Consider the following 17,704-nt stretch of genomic DNA (forward strand, 5'->3'; position numbering starts at 1 on the left):
CATCTCCCTTTTCTTGAGGGCAGCATAGCCAGGAATAACTAGCTGGGTGGTGGTCAGTGAAAATGCAGCTAAGCCTCCTGACTCAGCTGCCCACCCTTCCCTTGCTCCTGGTTCCTTGTTTGCTGGGCTGCTGTTGGTGAACAGTACTTCCTCTTCCCTAATGGCTCAGAACTTGGAGCAGCAGTCTTCCAGGACTGGAGGAGAAGCAACTGATTTTTATCTGCAGCCTTCATCACTCCATTTTGCTTTTCAAACTTCAGTCTTCCAGGAAGGCCCCTGTGTGAAAATTATCCCAGGGCCTCAGTCATGCCACCTCTTGTCCTTTCCAGGACATGACCCCCAGAGTCAGACATTTTAAAATGTACTGTGTAGTCTTCTAGATTGTGTTATGCGTTAAAAAAACAAAAACAAACGTGGGGTGATAGATACCTTACAGACTGCAGTCTTCTTTATTCACCCCTGTGTGTATGGCATTTTTCATGTTGTAGGCTGCATGGAATGCCAGTCTGTAATTACAGCATGTTTTGCCTCTCCAGAGCCTCAGTGACCGATGTTCACATTGACCCAATTTTCAGATATTGTGAACAACACTCCCTTGAACATCCCTGTATGTACACGTCAGTGCCCCTGGACGATGACTGACTTAGGCTGTATCCTTAGAGGTGGAGCTAATAACATTTATATGTGGATACACACCACTCTTTAGAAACAGCAGCACTGATGCTGTCCCCAGCAGTACATAAGGGTCACTGTTCCCAGTATTGAGCTTCATCATTTTTCATCTGTCTCAGACCATACCTATACTAGGGCAAACAGAGTATTTTATTGTTTCAGTTTGCATGTCTTTGCTTATTAATGGGGTTGGTTATCATTTCATATATGTAACAGTCAATTGCCTGTTTATATCTTTTTTTCATCCCAGAGAAGGAAATGGCAATCCACTCCAGTATTCTTGCCTGGGAAATCCCATGGATGGGGAGCCAGGGTCACAAAGAGTCGGTCACGACTAAGCCACTAAACAACAAGTTTTTTTTTCTACTAGAGTGTTCATCTTCTTTGTTTTGATTTATAAGAGTTCTTTATGTGGTAAAGGTATTAACTCTTTGTCTTGTGTATATATTGCAGTTATTTCCCCCAGTTTGTTTGTCTTTTAATTTTGATTCTAGTGTCTTTTGCTAAATGGACTTTAAATTTGTATACAGCCAACTGTGTCAGTATTTTCCTGTGTGGCTTCTCATTTTTCACTCATTTCCTATGCAAAGATTATAAAATATGTAATTGTATTTATTGCCATTAGTGGTGCTTCCCAGGTGGTGCTAGTGGTAGAAACCTTGCCTGTCAATGCAGGAGACTTAAGGGACTCAGATTTGATCCCTGGGTCAGAAGATCTCCTGGAGGAGGGCATAAGAACCCTCTCCAGTATTTTTGCCAGGAGAGTCCCATGGACAGAGGAGCCCGGCGGGCTATTGTCCATAGGGTTGAAAGAGTCGGACGAGACTGAAGTGACTTAGCATTCATGCATGCATTGCCATTAATATTTTTAAAAAATCTTTTAAGCATGGAGAAGCTGTTTTGTTAAAGGAAAGAATATTGTAGCATGATTTCCTAGGCTGAATGGAGAAGGGGAGTGTAATGTCACTTCTTGACAGGTCTGGTGAAATAGACTCTCATGAGCTCCAGAGAAGTTGAGTAGAACCAAGAGCCCAGTTTGATGACGCTGATTGTGTCTAAAAGTTAATACAAGCGTCCCAAATGCTTCATAAGTAAATGAAAGGTAGAACCTATGATTCTCTTGTTATTAAGTTGAAGAAATGTTTTGTTTCCAGCCTTGACCAAATATGTACTACCTTTATAATTTTAGACCACTAACCAGTTGGCCTAGAGTTTTCTGTATAAGGGGAAAGAAACCTGGCTAAGCAATGTGTTATTAATTACTGTTGCTACCAACCGTTTCATCCTCTATTGTCCCCCTCTCACCCTGTCAGATAAGATGGTTGGATGGTATCACCAACTCAATGGACATGAGTTTGAGCAAACTCCAGGAGATGGTGAAGGACAGGCAAGCCTGGCATGCTGTAGTCCATGGGGTCGCAAAGAGTCGGATATGACTGAGCAACTGAACAACACCATTGCAGCCACTCTGAGAAACAGAATGGACACTCTCTCAAAATTAAGACTGTTGGTGGCACTGTTAAGACTGTTGGTGGCACACACACGTGAAGAGGGTATGAAAAGTTTAATTATGTCCTTAATAGGAGGTCTCTAGGGAGAGCAAGGCCAGGTAGTCAAGGAGGTCCAGAATGGCTCCAGAGCATAAAGAAAGGAGACGCGTGTTTATCATGGCTGGGGTGGGGCTGGGAGGAGGGTTCCCACATGTGGGCAGGGCCTTGCCTTATTCGAGCCTTTCTCTGTGTCAACAGAGGGAGGTTGTTTTTGTTCATTCCCTACTCTTTGTGCCCCCATGGACTGCAGCACGCCAGGCTTCCCTGTTCTTCACTGTCTCCTGGAGTTTGCTCAAACTCATGTCCTTTGAGTCGGTGATGCCATCCAACCGTCTCATCCACTGTCATCCCCTTCTCCTCCTGCCTTCAATCTTTCCCAGCATCAAGGTCTTTTCCAATGAGTCAACTCTTCTCATCAGGTGGCCAAAGTATTGGAGCTTCAGCTTCAGCATCAGTCCTTCCAATTAGGTCTATTTCCTTTAAGGTTGACTGGTTTGATCTCCTTGAAGTCCAAGGGACTCTCAAGAGTTTTCTCCAACACCACAGTTCAAAGTCATCGATTCTTTGGTGTTCAGCTTGCTTTATTGTCCAGCTCTCAGTCCATACATGACTACTGGAAAAACCATAACTTCGACTATATGGACCTTTGTAGGCGTAGTAATGTCTCTACTTTTTAATATGCTGTTTAGGTTTGTCATTGCTTTTCTTCCAAGGATCAAGCATCTTTTAATTTCATGGCTGCAGTCACCATCTGCAGTGATTTAAGCCTCAGCAGAGGGAGGGGAGTGGCTTAAAAGCTGATAGAAGACACACTCCTTATTGTAACCACCTATCTCTGAACAGTTATATTTACATATCCTTAGGTTCCTGGAAGTGCTGAAAGATGGGAGCACCTTTGTGTATTCAAAAGTTCACCCCTACAAAATTCTAGTTCATATTCAGGTGTTTTCTGTAGTTACTGATAGCTGGAGATAGCCAACAAGCCAAACACCTTTAGAAAGCTAAAAATACGTGTCTGGAACTCCAGATAATCACGTTGCGGGTGTTCATCACATCTAACCTCAGGTTCCTTGATGGCCCAGACATTCATGTTGAAACAGATTTTATTAATAAATGACTTCCTCAGCCACACTGATGTACATGACCTTCTACTCCTCTGATGATAATGCCTCAGCCCTGAGTTTTTCCATTACTTGGTGATTTAGTTACTAATATCCTATGAATCAGATATCAGCAATGCATTTATTTCTAGTATGCTGAGTATCAAAGCTTGGATAAACTACTTTCTTTTGTAAAAATTCTATTTGTTGATATGTGATTTTCTCATTTCCTCCTGAAACACTTCATCATTGTCAGTAATTTCATTCTCTCTCTTTAGACAGCCGTTACTGCCCTTGACGACTTGTTTTTTAGATTTTCTGCTTTCTTGGTAAGCACTTTCAGCAATACACACTGGCATCATGGATTATCTATTTCTTAGATACTCTTGCTTCTGTTGAGAGTATAAGTGGCCATTTGATTTCAGTGGTTCTTTGATTTTGATTAGTTGTGTATATGTTTGTGAACATTTAGTTCTGAGGTAAATTGGGCTTTATGTCCAATACTAATTTTCAAGGCCCACATGATTGGTTGGGAAAACTGAAAAACCAAATATTACTCTTTTTTTTTCACTATTTAACGCTATGCTGTGTAATTAATTTTTGCCTTCTGTGAAAGCTTGTCATGAATTCCATTTGCAGTTATTTGTTTTTAGAGTTTGTATCTTCTTTTGTTTTTATACTACTGTATCTTCTTTAATCCTTTGATCCATGCTTTCAACTTAGGTTTTTATTGTATATACAAATAGTTTGCTTTTTTTTGAGGTTATCACTCAAGTGCCTTTCACTGCATAAGTCCTGTAAATTCCATATTTCTGCTTGTTGGAATTCTGGAGATTTATGAGAGATCAACAGGAATTTCACACTTAGATCTGAGGTGAGGGATTTTTTACTAGGCATATTTGACAAATATGGAAAGTGTTAGTATAGAAACCTCAAAAACTAAAAATAGGAAGGGTCCTTGGTCCAGTTTTCCTGGAAAATGTTGAGTATATTTTCCCTTAAAATGGAACAAAAATCTTCCAGTCAAAAGAGTGATGTTTGCTCCCAGTAAACCAGAAACTTGATAGTAAAATACAAAGAGATTGTGCTGTCAACATTAACATGGATTAGATTTGTTTCTTTAGTCAAATGGAATTAAATCACTAAGCTCTGAACTCAGAAAAATTTGAGCAAGTACAATACAATCCTTACAGCAGTTACACTATAATATGACTAACGTAACCATTATAATCTTCCCTGAAAATTACATTCAGCATAACTACACATCAATTATTGAAGGATAACTATGTCTTGTTCCCTATGAAAATAGGCATACTACTAATATGATAATGAAATAATGCTGTAAAGGTGTAATCAGAAATACCTTCCAAGAAAAGGTGTCTAAAATGTTAAACTTTAATACAATATAATAATCTTCAAATATTACTATTTGAAGTTTTAGTTTATGCCTAAATTCATAAGGTACTATAGCAATATTTAATATTATCTCACTCACCATTAGAATGTTTCTATTGCCTTTTAAGAGTTCTTAATAAATCATGGAGTCTTGTTCAGGGACTGCTATATTAGTAAATAATAACATATTTCTCTTGATCAGTGAATCAGATTTCAGTTTGTGATTGCATGGCTTAGTAAAGCACTTGGAGAGGCTGGAATTAGGAGTACCACGATGTTTGTATGTTTCTAGTATATGGAATCCATACTAATTCTATTCTATTCTAAAGTTCGAAAACTCCACTGTGTGATGGTTAATTTCATGTGTCAACTTGGTGAAGCCATTGTGCCCAATCGTTTGGTCAAACTCCAGTCAAATACCTGTGGAGAGGGTATTTTTTTGTTTAATAGATATGATTAGCATTTAAATCAGTAGATTTTTATTAAGCATTTTACTCTTTTTAATGTGGGTGAGCCTCTTTCAGTCAATCGAAAGCCTTAGGAGAAAAGACTGAAGTCATCAGAAGAAAAATATTGCCTCCAGACTGCACTCCAGCTCAGGGCTGCAACATCAACTCTTCCCTGGGTCTGCAGCCTGCCTGCTGCCTGCTCCACAGATTTCAAACTTGCCAACCTCACAAACTTGTGAGCCAATTCCTTAGAATAAACTTCTCTCTCTCTCTCTCTCTCTCTCTATATATATATATATATAGGTGTGTGTGTGTGTATGTATGTGTGTGTGTGTGTGTATCCTCTCTCTATATATCCCAATGGTTCTTTCCCTCTGGAGACTCTGTTAAAACTGGTAAATTTAAAATAAATAATCTAAAATATAAAAGACCTCAAGAAGAAAACACACAGGCAATAAACTCCTTGACATTGGTTTCGGTGATACTATTTTAGACCTGGTTCCAAAAGCAAATGCAACAAAATAAAAAATAAACAAGTGGAACTACATCAGAATAAAACACTTTTGCATAGCAAAGGATATCATAAACAAAAAGAAAAGACAGCCTACTAAATGGAGAGACAGCTTGACTTATTTATGATAAGTTTTCCAGTTCATAAACATATCTCTCCATTTGTTTAGGTTTCTCAATGTTTAATAGTTTATTTTGTAAAGATTTTTGCACATATTTTGTTAGGTTTATTTCTTGAAAAATGATTTTTTAATGTATTACTTAAGGAGTATTCATATGCAGGTCAGGAAGCAACAGTTAGAACTGGACATGGAACAACAGACTGGTTCCAAATAGAAAAAGGAGTACATCAAGGCTGTATATTGTCACCCTACTTATTTAACTTATATACGGAGTACATCATGAGAAACGCTGGGCTGGAAGAAGCACAAGCTGGAATCAAGAGTGCCGGGAGAAATATCAATAACCTCAGATATGCAGATGACACCACCCTTATGGCAGAGAGTGAAGAGGAACTAAAAAGCCTGTTGATGAAAGTGAAAGAGGAGAGTGAAAAAGTTGGCTTAAAGCTTAACATTCAGAAAACTAAGATCATGGCATCTGGTCCCATCACCTCATGGGAAATAGATGGGGAAACAGTGGAAACAGTGTCAGTAGAGACTTTATATTTTTGGGGCTCCAATCACTGCAGAATGGTGATCTTGCAGCCATGAAATTAGACGTTTACTCCCTTGGGGAAGTTATGACCAAACCTAAATAGCATTATTAAAAAGCAGGAGAACATTGACTTTGCCACAAAGGTCCATCTGGTCAGGCTATGGTTTTCCAGTGGTCAATGTATGGGATGTGAGGAGTTGGACTATAAAGAAAGCTGAGCACCAAAGAGTTGAAATGCTTTTGAACTGTGCGGTTGGAGAAGACTGCTTGAGAAGTTCCCTTGGAATAGATCCGACCGTCATCTAGGAGATCAGTCCTGGGTGTTCATTGGAAGGACTGATGCTGAAGCTGAAACTCCAGTATTTTGGCCACCTCATGCGAAGTGTTGACTCATTGGAAAAGACCCTGATGCTTGGAAGGATTGGGGGCAGGAGGAGGAGGGGACGACAGAGGATGAGATGGCTGGATGGCATCACCGACTCGATGGGCATGAGTTTGAGTCAACTCCGGGAGTTGGTGATGGACAGGGAGGCCTGGCATGCTGCAATTCATGGGGTCGCAAAGAGTCGGACATGACTGAGCAACTGAACTGAAGGAGTATTCAAAAATTTTTATTTTCTAGTGATTGTTCATTATGGAAATATAGCTGTTAGAAATCCAACAAATTTGCTGAATATATTAATTCTAATAATTTATTTGCAGTGATCCTTTGGTTAGCCTATATATCATAGCATTAGAGTCAGACAGACAAACCTGGATTCAGATCACTACTCTGATATTTACAACTGCTTGATCTTGAGCAAGTCACTTCACTTATCCAACTCTACTCTCTTTTAGAGTAGAGATTATTTTTTAGGAGTAGTCAGATAATGTATACACTGTGCCTGGCATACAATAAATACTCTATAAATGACAGCCATTATTAAAACTTTATTTCACTGTCTTTTCATCTCTTTCTGTTGCCTTTTTATTTCAGCCTATTATTTCCTTACAGATTTGTGCTACCATCTCTACAGGTAATACCTTCTTGCATAGTAACAAAATATTACTAAAAGCCCCCCTTTTTTTTTCCTGTATACTGAATTATGTCATTCCCAGAGAAAGAATCTTCCTGTGGATTTTTTAGAAGCAGTTTTCTTTCCCTCTATTCATGGTATTTCTTCATAAGCTCCACGTGGGTTTGTGTATCCTTTACTTATGTTTGGACAAGGTCAGCTGTGTTCCAGTTCAATGTCCTGGAGCAGACAGTGGGGGATGCTTGCCATAGCTTGGCCTCTGTCCTCCTCCTGAGACCCAGCCCAGGGGAAGTGGCAGACGGGCATGCACAGCTCTCAGACTGTGGCTGGGCTGTGGCAGCGTTCTCCAGTGCCCTGCGCTCCAGGGGAGTGGTGTGGCTTTGTCCCACAGCCCTTGGTCCTCTAGGACTCTGAATGGATGGATGTAGAGAAACAGAAGCCCCGACTCCTAGAAGTCCTGTTACTGAGACTCTGCCTGACTCTCCTGGGAGCTCCCCTTCCGGTTGCCACTCACCACTGCCAGCCTCATCATTTTTCAACTGTTAACAGTAAACATAGGGTCAGACAAGAATCACCAAAGGGTACCAATTCTAGGGGAAATTTTGATGAGGAGGAGTATGTTTGTAGGATCTTAACGTATCGCCCCATAGATTGCTTATCACTTACAAGGTGAAAAGCAAATCCAAGTTTATTTCGGTGAAGGAAAACGGAGAAATCAGGTAGTGCCTTGGCCATCTGCCACCAATAAGGGACAAATCGACACTGTTTGCCTCCAATGTGATACCCTGAGAAGGATGTGGCCTCATCCATGAGCATTCCAGCTGAGGAAAGAAAAAGTGTTAGTCATTCAATCGTGTCCAACTCTTTGCAACCCCATGGACTGTAGCCCACCAGGCCCCTCTGTCCATGGGATTTTCCAGCCTATCCATCAATTATTCAATTTCACTGTGACACTTAGATTGGATATGTATTTAGCAGGGCAGTTTATTCCTCCGTCCCTCCCTCTTTTTCCTTCCTTCCTTCCTTCCATCCTGTCTTTCTCTCACATTGAGCACCTACCACATGGCGCACTGTCTGGTAGGTGATGCAGTGATGATGAAAAACAGGCATAGGGTAGATAAGCAATAAAGATTTACTGTATAGCACAGGGAATTATACCCAATATCTTATAATAACCTATAATGGAATATAACCTCCAAAACAAAAAGGCAAATCACTATGCTATACCCCTGAAACTAACACAATATTGTAAATCAGCTATACTTCAAGACAAACAAATGATTACGGTTAAAAAAAAGTTTAACCATGTGTGTGTTACCTATTCAGTATACATCCATTGATTTCGTTAATAGGCATAAACTATTACAGCTCAGCTGTGGGTGCCCTGCCCAGATGTCCTTTGCACTTGTACCATCCCTGTGTATGTTGACACTATGGCTTCCAAACACCAGCATCTTGACTTCTTTGCTGAAGGTTTTATTTGGCCTCTGGACAAAATAAATGGGGCTTCCCAGGTGGTGCTAGTGGTAAAGAACCTGCTTGCCAATCCTGGAGACATAAAAGATGCAGATTCCATCCCTGGGTCAGGAAGATCCCCTGCAGGAGGGCATGGCAACCCACTCCAGTATTCTTGCTTGGAGAATCCCATGGACAGAGGAGCCTGGAGGGCTACAGAATATGTGGTCACAAAGAGTCAAACATGACTGAATCAACTTAGCACAGGACAAAAATACTGCAAAGTTAATGCCTCCCCATCCCAGCTGCCCTCAAGCTACCCAGATAGGGGTGGTTAGTATGAAAATCTCCAAGGGGGAACAAGGGTGAGGCACATTCCACATTGCATCTCAGACGTCCCCAGCAGCGCTGAACCCAGAGGCCCGTAGTGATGACCTACTCAGTAGTACACCCTCTTTTTACTACCTTCTTTTCTCTATCACTTTCCCACTCCCAGAGGTGCTTCTGGGGATCACCCCCCAATAAACTACTTGTGCTAAAATCCTCAGTTCAGGACTTCCCTTTCTGGAGGAACCCAAACAAAAATGTTTGTTAATATTGATACTTAATGGCACTTACTGGAGAGTGAGGAAGACAAGTCACACCAACAGTTGGGTAATTAAACTCATACTGGGCATCATTAAACTCCCATTTGTAATTGAATGTACTCAAGTGCTGGCAAAGACATTTTAGTTTGGAAATGGTTCAGGCATTGTTTAGAAGATTTTCATTTTTGATAAAAGCAGCCAGTACATGCCAAGTACAAAAGATATTTATGTAAGCTACAGGAAAGAGTATTAAATATCAGTGAAACTGAAAATAAATAGTTTCTGCCTTCTTTGATTTTTGAATTCTAAAGAAGACAAATACAGATATATACAAGGTGCTGTGAATATAACATGGTTTTGTGGATTTCTTCTTAATCACTGCTTTCTGTTTGTTGTACTTTTAGGCTCAGAAAACACCTGAAAATTGTAGTTGCTTATACAATCAGACGCTTGACAACAATTCCAGGAAAATTATCCTTATCTTTCTTTTATAATGAATCCCAGGAACAATCAGGTCAATGGACAATCTTAGGTGCTGCTGAGAACTACCAATTTTCTGACAATCATTGAAATTGTGCTGCATTAAAGCTTCTTTGAGGACACACAAACAAAGCAGGATGTAAATAACCCTCTTTATTTTTCTCATTTCAGCTTTGGTTTTTTTCCCATGTTAATCAAATCCAGTGTTATTGAAGACAATATGGCATAGAAAACTATATCTGATTTTTTTCCCAGGTGGTTATTATTTTACAATTATCTGGAAAAATAAGGACCAATATTTAGTCAGTTATCTGAGAGACATTGTCCATCCACGTTACTTACAATACATGAAAACCTACTTAGCAAACATAGAGAAATATAATATATTCAGCAATCAAACACTGGAACATGATTGCCTGGTATTAAATAGATGAGCCAGGGCTGTGAAATGGCTTTTTATGGGAAGACTGTTTCATAATCACAACTGATGGTAGGTAAACCTCTTCCCAGATGCAAACTGGGGAAAGCTGTGCCCTCAAAAGACTGCTGCCAACTGCCTAGATGCCCTTAGCAGAGTCTGTTTCTGAGTCTCAATTTCCTTATCTGCATGTTGAAGGGCTTCTACCAGATGCTCCGTGAGGTCTCGCTGGGAGCTTAAAGTCGATGTCTGTTTAACCCGGAGTGACCCAAAGCAGAACACAGCTCACCTGTCAGGGGCTGGGTTATGGGGACAAAAGAATACAGTGAAAGCCTCTGAAGAGAATTGCATGGTTACTTCTGTGCATCCTTCCAGGTCAAATTATAACCCCACCTCTTCCAGAAGCTCAGGTTCCAGAGAAGAGGGTAGGAAAGAGGGAGATGCGACATCAGGGCATGTGGGCCATCAGTCTGACTGATATTCAGGGCAGGGGCAGGAGCGAGAGTAGAAGCCAAGGATTACGCCTGGAGCCAAAATGAGCAGCAGAGAAAGGAGTGAGGAGCCATAGTTAATTGACTAACAGGCTCCCAACAAAGGCGCTTCAAAGTAAGATCCACGGATGTTTGTTAGAAACATTCTCAGGGCAGCTACCATCATCTCAGCAAGCAGGCAGGAGAGTCCATGTCAACACTGGTGGGGGGCCTACCGTGTGCTTGGGAGTTCCTGGAAACCAAAAGTGAATTACACGTGGCCTGGTCTCCTGGGAGTTTAGAATGTGCATGGACAGATACGTGTACCACCAATCAGCAATACTTTAGTTTGCAGGTGGCACTGAAGCAAGCGTCTAATCAAGTGCTGTGGGAGCTCAGAGAATTAAATCTGGTTCAACCAAACTGGGAGGGATAGAGGAAGGCTTTGTAATGGAGCTGGTATTGAAACTGGCCTTTCCTTGGCAGGTGAGTATGATCCTCAGATGGAAGCTTAGGGAAGAGAAGAAAAATTGGCATGAGAAGAGGGGTGAAGGAACGAGACGATGTGATGTGTCTGGTTCCAGTGAGAGGCCGAGTGTAGCTGGAGAAGGAGGGCTGTAGAGGTGGGAGCGGGTGAAGCTGGAAGAGAGGCTGACCTGAGCTGGGAAGTGCTTTGACTCTCATGCTAAGGGATCTGGGCCACAACCAGCTGCTCCATCAGGCATCTAGGTGGCCAAACTCAGCTGCTGTAAGTGGCCACAGGAGAGGAGCGAATGAGGGACCCAAGGGAGGAAGGGAAAGAGAAGTTACAGCCACCTTGCCGTTCAAGTGAGACGAAGTGCTTAGGAATGTTAGTGACTGAGACATGGGCTGCAGAAGAAGGTTTGAAGAGAGAGAGAATAAATTCAATTTGGTGAAGTCTGGAACATCCATGAGAAGCTCATGGTCCATTGATAACGTGGTTCTGAAATTTGGGAGAGAGCCAGGGCTGGATTAACTGCTTAGGAGGAGGCAGTGGGAGTAGATGACATTTCAATGTAGATTTCTTATGAATAAGGACATTACTTTCCATTACAATAGTAAAGTGACTAAGAATTTCATACACTCCATATTCAAATTTCAGTAACTATCTAAGAAGTCCTATTGTAGTTATTTTTTCTTCATTTGGATCCAAGCCGGGATTATGTATTTCATTGAGTTGTCTTGTCTCTTTGGTTTCCTTGAGATAAAACAGTTCTTAAGCCTTTCCTTATCTTGCATGACATTAACAGTTTTTGAAGAGTACGGACTGGTTATTGTATAGAATGCCATTTAGTGTGGATTTGATTATGCTTCCTCAAGACATGATTAAGCTTTCTAATTTTTTTAGGATGGCCCCAGAAGCAATGTGTCTTTCTCATGACATCCTGTCAGGAGGCACATGACGTTGTCTTATTCCCTTATCAGGGACAGAATCTCTGATCACTTGATAATGCGGTGTCTGCCACGTTTCTCCCCTGTGAAGTAGCTATTTTCCTTTTAAAATCAGTGATTTATGAAAAGATACTTTGAGACTATGTAAATATCCTACTCCTCATTAGACAATCACCTACCATTAGTGTTTAGTATTCACTGAAATGGGCTCAATAAAGGACAGAAATGGTAGGGGCCTAACAGAAGCTGAAGATATTAAGAAGAGGTGGCAAGAATACAAGAAGAACTATGCAAAAAAGATCTTCACGACCGAGATAATCACGATGGTGTGATCACTCACCTAGAGCCAGACATCCTGGAATGTGAAGTCAAGTGGGCCTTAGGAAGTATCACTATGAACAAAGCTAGTGGAGATGATGGAATTCCAGTTGAGCTATTTCAAATCCTGAAAGATGATGCTATGAAAGTGCTGCACTCAATATGTCAGCAAGTTTGGAAAACTCAGCAGTGGCCCCAGGACTGGAAAAGGTCAGTTTTCATTCCAATCCCAAAGAAAGGCAATGCCAAAGAATGCTCAAACTACCGCACAGTTGCACTCATCTCACATGCTAGTAAAGTAATGCTCAAAATTCTCCAAGCCAGGCTTCAGCAACGCATGAACTGTGAACTTCCAGATGTTCAAGCTGGTTTTAGAAAAGGCAGAGGAACCAGAGGTCAAATTGCCAACATTCACTGGATCATCAAAAAAGCAAGAGAGTTCCAGAAAAACATCTGCTTTATTGTCTATGCCAAAGCCTTTGACTGTGTGGATCATAATTAACTGTGGAAAATTCTTAAGGAGATGGGAATACCAGACCACCTGACCTGCCTCTTAAGAAACCTGTATGCAGGTCAGGAAGCAACAGTTAGAACAGCAGACTGGTTTCAAATAGGAAAAGGAGTACATGAAGGCTGTATATTGTCACCCTGCTTATTTAACTTATATGCAGAGTACATCATGAGAAATGCTGGGCTGTATGAAGCACAAACTGGAATCAAGATTGCCAGGAGAAATATCAATAACCTCAGATATGCAGATGGCACCACCCTTATGGCAGAAAGTGAAGAACTAAAGAGCCTCTTGATGAAAATGAAAGAGGAGGGTGAAAAAGTTGGCTTGAAGCTCCACATCAGAAAATTAGGATCATGGCATCCGGTCCCATCACTTCATGGCAAATACATGGGGAAACAGTGGAAACAGTGGCTGACTTTATTTTTTTGAGCTCCAAAATCACTGCAGATGGTGATTGCAGCCATGAAATTAAAAGATGTTTACTCCTTGGAAGGAAAGTTATGACCAACTTAGACAGCATATTAAAAAGCAGAGACATTACTTTGTCAACAAAAGTCTATCTAGTCAAGACTATGGTTTTTCCAGTAGTCATGTATGGATGTGAGAGTTGGACTATAAAGAAAGCTGAGCACCAAAGAGTTGATGCTTTTGAACTTGGTGTTGGAGAAGACTGTTGAGAGTCCCTTGGACTGCAAGGAGATCTAACCAGTTCATCCTAAAGGAAATCAGTCCTGGGTGTTCATTGGAAGGACTGATGTTGAAGCTGAAATTCAAATATTTTGGCCACCTGTTGCGAAGAGCTGACCCATTTGAAAAGACCCTGAGGTTGGGAAAGGTTGAAGGCAGGAGGAGAAGGGGATGACAGAGGATGAGATGGTTGGTTGGCATCACCGACTCAATGGACATGAGTTTGGGTAAAATCCGGGAGTTGGTGATGGACAGGGAGGCCTGGCGTGCTGTGGTTCTTGGGGTCACAAAGAGTTGGACATGACTGGGCGACTGAACTGAACAGAGCTGATGATATTTTTAAGAACTATTTATTTATTTATTTTTGGCTGTGCTGGGTCTTCCTTGCTGTGCCGGGGCTTTCTCTAGTTGCAGTGAGCGGGGCTTAATCTTTGTTGCCGCATGTGGGCCGCTTATTGCTGTTCTCTGGTTGTGAGCACAGGCTCTGGGGCATGGGCTCAGTAGCTGGCCCTCTCCATGTGGAAGCATCCTGGACCAAGAATGGAATCCATGTCCCCAGCATTGACAGGGGGATTCTTTGCCACTGGACCACCAGAGAAGCCCCTCATTGATGACTTTTGCCTGTATCAGTTATTACTATGATGGTTATAAAATGTGATTTTTTTTCCAAAAAAAAATTCCTTCTGCATTTATTGGTTGGTTTATTACTATAAAGAAGAGCTCCTATTAATTTATTTATATCAGTGTGGATAAAGAAGGTTTTTAAAAAGAAGGTGGACAGACATGAATTTTCTTAGAGATGGAATGAAAAGACCCAATAGGTAACATAGGGAATAACAGGGGGTAATTTAAGCCATCGAGTCTGAAGAAGGAGTGGGATGAAGATGCAGATTGAAGAAGCTGGTCCTAGACAGGTGTGGGAACTCAGCAGTGTGAAACCAGAAGGGAAGAAAAGGTGGGGGGGGGGTGCTGCGTCAGGAAGTTCAGGGACTCATTCCTGATGCCCCTCACTGGGGACATGAGGGATGTGGTGACGTCAGCCACACATGTCCCTGGTTCTGTTAAGAGGAACCGCAGGTGGCTGGCAGGATGAGTGGTAACAACTACTGTTAATCCCAAACACTGTGGCGAGCACGAGGTACAGGTCCGCAATCCATCATCTGAAATCGCTGAGGCCAGAGGTGCTATGGAGTTCAGAACGCAGGGCAGCATGGTGCATATACCATGTCTTGTGGAACTCTCCCAGCAGAATCTGGGGCAGCACGTGGTAATCACCCCCGTTTCTATTCCTAAAGTGAAGCCAACATTTCTAAAGAGAAAGGTAACATTTCACACTGACTATAAATGACAGTCTCATGTCCGCTCAGATTAGGTGAGGCCACCAAAAAAAGTCTGCATGGAAGTTATCAAAAGAAGTTTGGGGTTTTCAAAGTATTTTACATTTCTGAACTGTGAATAAAGGAATGGTAGGGGGCACCTATGTAAACAGTTCTGTGAGAGCAAATCCTCCCAACTCAAGGAGTCAAGGCTGGCTCTGCACCTGAGTGGGGCCTTGAGGAAGGTATAGGCTTTGATTAGCAGAAACTGGGGATTAGAGGTAGGAGAGAGGAAAAGGACATTCCAAACAGAGGGACGGATTTAAGCAAAAGCACGGAGTCAGGGAAGTCCCTGGCCCGTCTGGGTGATTATTGGTAATTTCGGGTCACTAGACCTGAGGCTGGCAGGAGGAGTGGCAGAAAATCCAACAGGAAAGGTGGGTTGGAACCTGAACACACAGCTCCAAAGGGCATCCTCAGGGTCTGAAACCTGATTCTGTCGTCAGTGGGGAGTGACACGTCACATCTCTGCCTTTGTTAAGCGGAACCTGGGCTGCCTGCGTCCTTGCTTTGTGCCCATGCAGAGGATTAACTCAAGTCAGGGGACACTGAGGCAGGAGGCAGTAGCAGCTGTGCAAGAGATTTGTTGAGAGCTAGGGTGAGTCCAGCAAGGGGAGGATGGAGATTTGAGAGCCAGGTTAGACTCCATTGGCCTTGAGTAATTGAGGAGAGGGGATGGAGGAAAGGGAGATTCAAAGCTTGGCTGATGGCTGAACCTCAAGGACAGAAAGTTGGCCAGTGTATGTGTGATGAAGACTGAGGACTCAGGTATTCACCCACCTGGACCTGTGTCCCACCTCCAGCTTCCTACCTGTCAGAAATGCAGCCAAGAGCTCAACCTTTCTCCCATCTGCAAAATGGAAATAATAATAGCATCTTCCTGAAAGGATAATAGTGTGGCTTAAATGAGTTAATCCATATAAATACTAACCATAGGGCCTGACACATAGAAAACATACCACAGATGTCTGTGAGTCTTGTTGATGGTTTTGATGATGAAGACATTGAGTGAAAAAGAGATCTCAAAAGATGTTTTCATTCTGGAATTGTATATAGATTGACTTGTAGTTATAAGGTCATTTGAGGAAATGACTTTTGACTATTTAATAGTCCCAGCTTCTTCAAAAACATTTATGTAGAATAAAACAAAAACCTGTTAATATTCTTCAAGACATATCAGGCCCTGTGGTTAGTATTGATATATGAATCAATCTGTTTAAGCCAGGCTATTATCCTATCAGGAAGATGCTATTATTAGAGAACTGTTTCCTGGCCTTAAGATAGCATGCATACTCTATACCCTTGTCTATTATGTGTACTTTAAAAATATTTTAATTGGAGGATAATTACTTTACAATATTGTGATGGTTTTTTCATCCATCAGCATGAATTGGCCACAGGTATACATGTGTCCCACCCAACCCTGAACCCTCCTCTCACTTCCCTCCCCACCCTATCCCTTTGGGTTGTCCCAGAGCACCAGCTTTGGGAGCCCTGCTTCATGCATGGAACTTGCCCTGGCCATCTACCAAACACTAATATTTATTGGAAAGAAATTTTTCTAGAGGGGGTGGTTGCTGCAGACTCTAAGGTGATGGTGCAGTGGAAGAAAATGAACTAATAGATTTTCAACAAGAGAACTAGTCACAGATACTCAAAACGGTATTAGCAGTATGACCAATGTAGAAAGATGACTTGGAATTTCAGTGTGGCTGGAAAGCTGCCTCCACAAGAAGACCTTTGTGTCTTGGACTCTAAAATTCTTTGAGAGAATTGCTTAGCCTTCTGGATAAAAAGTACTATCATTGGACTCACCCCTATGGGGCAGCATCCAGATCTCCTGAGCTTGGGTCAATGACCTTGATCAGCCATCTCTGGAGCAGAGATGTGATCGAGCCTTGTGAGTGTCCTTCAGAAAACATTTCAGGGAAGTGGGGAGAGTTGATACAGACGTCTTTCGAGGTGTGTCTGAAGTGGAAACTTAAGTAAACTGTTAAAAAACTTCAAAAGTCACTCCCCACAATCAAGCACTGAAGAAAGAGTTGCGATCGCTGCAACTCGAGGTAGAAAATTCAAGTGCAGATTAAGAGATGCGTGGGAGCATGGTCCTGCAGCAGTTAAACTCCATGTATATTGAGTTACACAAACTTATGAACATGTGGAATGAAAAACCAGTGTTATCTATAAAACACTTTCTCTTATGTGCCATCATCTTTAGCAAAATGGAAAGTGTTCTGCATTTGGAAAGCAGTTTCTTCTATCTAAAGAATGGAAGTTTTCTGATATATAAAAAAACATTATTATATTCTCTGGAGTTAAAAAATGTTTGAGGGGCTTCCCTGGGTGGGGATTTGCTTCCCTGAAGCAAAATTATTTGGGGGGGGGACTAAGAATACAGTGTAGTAATGGCAAGCATATAATACAATGTTATATTTCCACATGGACCCTTGCATTTTGGAAGAAATGTGTTCTTCAGTGGCTTTAATATTAGAAAGTCCAGTTAACTCAGACTTGTCTCAGTCAGCTCAAATAAGGCAAAACCCAAATGATTTTTGAAACTTTGTGGTATAGGAATTATTTCCAGGAACCTAAAGCCATCAGAAGAAAAGTTATGTTCAACAAGTACTTGGAACATAT

The sequence above is a fragment of the Cervus canadensis genome, chromosome 10 (assembly GCF_019320065.1).
Source record: "Cervus canadensis isolate Bull #8, Minnesota chromosome 10, ASM1932006v1, whole genome shotgun sequence".
NCBI lineage: Eukaryota > Metazoa > Chordata > Mammalia > Artiodactyla > Cervidae > Cervus > Cervus canadensis.